This window comes from Frieseomelitta varia, unplaced genomic scaffold (genome assembly GCF_011392965.1).
Source record: "Frieseomelitta varia isolate USP_RPSP 00005682 unplaced genomic scaffold, Fvar_1.2 scaffold_539, whole genome shotgun sequence".
Lineage (NCBI taxonomy): Eukaryota > Metazoa > Arthropoda > Insecta > Hymenoptera > Apidae > Frieseomelitta > Frieseomelitta varia.
This window is the reverse complement of record NW_025110300.1, coordinates 263265-269578: the sequence shown is the minus strand read 5'-3', so window position 1 is coordinate 269578 and position 6314 is coordinate 263265.

The following is a 6314-nucleotide window of genomic DNA, read 5'->3' as shown; positions in this document are numbered from 1 at the left end:
ATTAGTGTATTATACAAAATATATACTAGTATAATATTAGTGTATTATACAAATTATATTATATACTAGTATAATATAGTACGGTATAGTACAGTATAGTATAGTACATGTAATATCGTGTAACATAATATAGTATATTACATACAATATAATATATGTATTGCATACAAAATATAATTATATATAATATTATGCAATTATTAGACTGCAAATATTAGATTTTGAAATATACACACACATATATGTATGCATCGTATACAACATAATTATATACAATATGTCATATTATACATTTTGAAATTTCATTAGTATTGAAACGAGACTAGATAATTAAGCAAAATTAATTAATTACTAATTATTAATTTCTAACATCAAACTAAACATTAAACCAATAATTAAATGATTGAATTAAATGCGGAAAAGAATAGAAAGGCAACAGCTCGAAGAATACCAAATTCTTGACGAGTGACTCGTTACCAGCGTTCTCGACCTTTGGGAAACCAGAGCGCAAGAAACGCTCCGATCATTTTCCATTCGCGTAACGTGTAATTATTGTTCAGCCTTGATACTCGACCGTGGACGCGGAAGAACGAAGAGGAACGAAGAACTCGAGCGAGTATCACGAAAATTCTTAGGCACACCGTGCGAAGAGAAAAGTAGACAGTGAAAGTCGATGGGCGTTCGCAACACGGCCACACGTTCGTTTGTATTTTCGATTAGCGTCGGTACGAGACGCCGGCGGATACTTTTACGAAGGACATAACTATGATGAAAGAAAGCAAGTACAAAGGAAAGTAAATAGTATGCAACAGAGAACGAAGACGCGTCGATTTTCTCCCCTTAACGCTTTAACCACTCGCGCCGGTGACCGACTGCGGACCATAACGAGTGACCAAAACCAATAATTCGTCGCTTTCTTTTTGTACCCGTCGGTGTGATACCACTGGACAGAAATTATTGAGAAGCAATAAATTTATTGTTTGTTTTGCCTGGGGTTGTACTTAAACATACTTGAAACTGAGAAAATTATTGCAATTTTAGGAAAAAAAAAAAAAAAAATTGTCGACGTGCGTGGCACGTCATTCCAGCGCAAGATGTTCATTTATTGCCAATGAACGAATTGGCATATTATTGTATTATAATAAATTTATTAAACAATAAATTAATATTCAATATAATTTATTTGTATGAAGATAAATTAATAAATTTTTGTATACTATTTATAATAATTATTGTATTAATATTAAGAAAAATAATTTTTAATTTTAATTTTATAACTTTTAATTTTAATTTATTAAGAATTTATAAATATTTTATTGTAAAAATATTTACATTAGGTTTTATTATAAATATAATTTTCATAAAAATAAATTTTAAAATAATATTAATTTTTTTAAAAAAATTTTGTTGATATAATTAATATATATAAAATTATTATTTATTATTTTAATAAATTTTTAGATAAATATGAAATTATATTTTCTAATATTATAATTTTATTTTCTATATTTAATTTAAAATTATTATTTAATAAAATATCATTAGCCAATGAGCTAAATATCTTTTTTGAATTGACGAGAATATTTTCTTTCCAAGGTCATTTTCTTCAGAGTTTTCACAATCATTGTTTTTTCTTTTCTTCATACAACTATGTATTTTTTTTCATTGCATTATGTAGTTGATAGAACAATATATTTAGATCAGGTTAGAAACTCTGTAAAGTCAATGATATGAAGTATGATTATGCAGTAAAATTTCATGGCATACGAGCTATATTTTTTATTATTACAGGTGGTAGTGTTCAAATAGCTCAGATAGTGATTTTTTAAATAATTTCATTTCAATTTCATTTCAACTAAACTTTTAGAGAACGCGGTTTTTAGAACGTTAAAAAATACTAATGGAGAAAGGGTGAACTGGTTAAAAATATGTTGGATCCAATTTTTGAGAACTGATTCATATAAAATGTTCTATGAAACATCAACGAACGAGGATGCACTATACTCTGGTTTTACTATCGCGTCGGGAGAGACCAAGAAACTTCAACAATATTGAATTGACACCGCTGTTACAAAAATGTAAGACCAATCGCAACACTAAAATACAACGATACAATGGACTTATTACACTAAATGCCACCTGTANCGCCATAATTATTTTAAATCCCTCCCGCATACGCAAATTGGGGAAGAATGAATTATAAATCACGAAATATTATTTGAGTGTAACATTTCTTCAACAGTGAACAAAAGTTGGATACTTTTTAATTTTACAACACAGAATTGTAATAATTTTTTTTACTTTAAGGGAATGTTATCTTTTTCAAGGGACCTGTGCCTTTTCAAAAATTGAAAACGTTATTTCACCAATTTCGAGAGTGGCTCAAGTCCATTTATAGCCATCGAAAACATGTGTTATTTTCTAAACAATGTTTCTCATACTAACTGGGTTGATAAGTTTATACATCCTTAGAAGCACAAAAACATTATACTACCGTGTTATCAGTTACCAATATTTTTGAATTTATCGAAACGCAAGTCGTTAAATCGTCTTTTAAAGATAAAATAAACGCAAAGGGGCTTCAACGTCAGCGGAAAGTTTCTCATCGCCGCCTCTGCGAAGAATCACAGTTTCAGGCTGCTACTTTCTTCAAAGCCGAGCCATCAAACGATGACGCAATCGCTGGCCTCGATAGAAATGACTTCTCGTCTGGATATTATAGGCGAGGATAACTACAATACATGGATGGATAATCGCCTTGAGAGGAACGTCTGGCGATTACCTAATCCATCCTCGTTCCATCAGAGTCCTATTTTATTGTTGCCAGCGAATCGATGACGATTCTCCGCTGAAGAATCGAGAAAGTCTCGAGCAAGTTTAGAGAACTTTCGAAGTTTCGTGACTCGAAACTTGGATAAGAAAAAGTATAAAATCGGAGGAGCAGAGCGAAGGATATTTGTGCCAATGATTACGAAAGTTGCCTAAGTCGTATGTTCCTCAGATTTTTCGAGATATTTAAAGGTTTGCTTTTGAATAGATTAAAAAAATATTTATCGTACCGTAGAACAAGACACTTGGTCTTGTAGGATACGAATTTATTACGGCGGTGAAATTTTGCGCGTGGCTCATAAATATGGGTTTTGAAGCTTGAAATAACTTGGATCATTTTCACAATTAACCGAATGACGATAGTCGGTTTTTGTTTTCATTATCAGAATGTAATCAGATGTGATTTTGAAATGATAATGTAAAGTATCCAAATTTAAAAAAAATATCTAATCGTCATCGATGATATCCACTGAAAGTTTTTTTCAATACATATATATATATACGTTAAATTTTTTTGGGATGTGATCTACTTCTATTTTTCTATAAATAGGTTTTTTCATATCAGATAAAATTTTTATATTATTATATATATATAAAAAAAAAATATATATATATATATATATATATAAAATAATATAAAAATTTTATCTGATACGAAAAAAAAACTATTTATAAAAGAATAAAAATAGTTCAGATAATTAATATATAATAATATATATATCTTATTAATTATATATATAATAATATAATTTTATATATATAATATAAAAATTTTATCTGATATGAAGAAAACTATTTATAAAAGAATACAAATAGTTCAGATAATTATATTATATATATGTAATAATATACATATCTTCTTAATTATATATATAATAATATAATAATATATATAATAATAAAAATATATAAAATAATAATATAATAAAAACTATTTTTATTATAAAAATGTTTTATAAAAAAATAAAAACAGTTCAGATCTAGAAAGAGTTAAACTAATACTGAAAATATATTAATGCAATGATAATATTTTTAAAAAATATTGAAATATAAAACAAACGTAAATATTTCGAATGAAAGATCAATAGTATCAATATAGTGAAATTGACAGAACTTAAAAACAACAATCTAATTTAAAATAATGGTAACATAAATTTTGAAATTGCATTAAAACCACATTCGAACAGTGTATTTTCTTTTTTTTTTTCCTAAATTAATTCTTTTAATCGTTGAAATAAATAAAATAGATAGCAAGCTAGATTAGATAAGATATTTCTTCATGTTTTCGTCTGCATTTAGCCAACAACAAAATTTACATCTTGTTGAAGGTGTTAACAAGAAATTCCTCTTGCGAAATAAAATCAACAACATCGAGTTTCGAAAGCCGCGAGCCTCGAAAGTTCTAGGAGTTTCGAAATCTCGCGGAGTTTCCAGTCCCAGTTTCCAGAATTTAAAAGTTAATTTCGAACTTATCCTATCGCTATCTTGAAAATAATCTTCGAGGGAAAACGAAGTATACATAATACGCGCAGCTCGTTCAAAGTTTGTCAAATTTCAAACGTTTAAAGGAAAGCTAGAGCAAACATTTAATAAAAAAAACGGACTTTCTTTTCTCATAATTGCTCAATTTTTGTCAAAATTAATACTAATTTCTGCGTTGAAATGAATGGATGTTTCTATTCTTTTTTATTAATTTTTCTATTATTCTATTAGTCGTATCGGAAACGTACGTTAATAGAAATATTAATATCGAGAAAATTATGACTTGCTGGAAGTTGTATGTATAGTGTGCAATAATTTTTTCAGATTTATTTCGTCTGATTAATTTCATTCATGTTCGAGCCGGTAGACGATTGATTTTTATTAATAACGAAATAATTAATTTCATATTTATAACCTAACTTAAACCTAACCTACTATATTACATATATCAAGAATATTAATATTATTACTATATTATATGCATTATATACTATATTATGTATATCAAGAATATTGATTAAATCAAATAATATGTCATTATAAACTGACACAAATAATAAACTAATAAATTTTTCTTAACTAACACTGAACTAATAAACAATAAATTAATAATAATATTAATTAATATTAATATTACTAAAATTATATATATATAAATAATGAACTAATAAATTTTTCTTAACTAATACTGAACTAATAAATAATAAATTAATAATAATATTAATTAATATTAATATTACTAAAATTATATACATAAATAATAAACTAATAAATTAATAATGTATTATTAAAATTATATTACTATTTGTATAATATGTACGTAGCATTACAATAGTTAATAAGAAAAAACTATCGCAATAATTATAACAAAGTTAATAAAACACTAGAACAAAGTTAATAAAACTTGTAATAAAATTTCGTTCAAACAAACAAACAAAAAAAGTTTCGAATGGCACATTCGAGAAGTTACTTGCAGAAACACAAGCAAAAACTAAAATTAGAAATCTATGAATTTAATAACTCTAACCAACGTAAAAAGGGACCGTTCACTCTGTGTACAGTAATCAGTGTACCGATAAATTATGATTTTACAGTTCTACGTGGCAAACAAGTGAAAGAAAAATTAAAGAAAGAAAAAACACGCGGGCACATAATTTCCAATTTGTTCGGAGAGAGTTGATTGTGAACGTTAATAGCTAGGAAAATAGACGAGCGTACTTCAAAAAAAAAAAAAAAAGAAATCCGAAGTTCCTTTCGCGCTGAATGACAGAGGAATCAATTAACCCGCGAGCGTATTAATAAATTACCCGATGACGTTATCGAGGAAACATGGAAGAAATGCCATGCTTTTCTATTGGCGTGCTCTTCTATTTTCCTTTCATCATGATTCGACTCGCCGTCGTGAGCCTCGGTGAGTTCCTTCACGAACTATTAAACTGATATAGTGAACGTAATGCATCAGGATATATATGTAAAATATGTGCGTGAAAACCTGCGATTAGATCGTGGACTTTTCTGCGATCTTTCAGACTTTTAGACATGCGACTGAAGAAACAGATGTTGAACAGAAATTTGTTTCTTTTTGTGTTATACATGTTGTCATTAATATTCTGTTACTTGTATGTAAAACTATATATATATATATATATATAATTTTTTTTTAAATTATATATATTTATATATAAATAATATTATTGATATAATTATAAATTTATAACTATATCAATAATAATATAGTATGATATAGTTATACATTTTGTATATAATTTTTTTTATATTTATAATATAGTTATAAATTTTATATATAATTTTTTTTATACTTATAATAGTTATAAATTTTATATATAATTTTTCTTATATTTATAATATAGTTATAAATTTTATATATAATTTTTCTTATATTTATAATATAGTTATAAATTGTATATATAATTTTTTTATATTTATAATATAAATATAATATAAATATAAAATTATAAATATAATATAATACAATATAATAT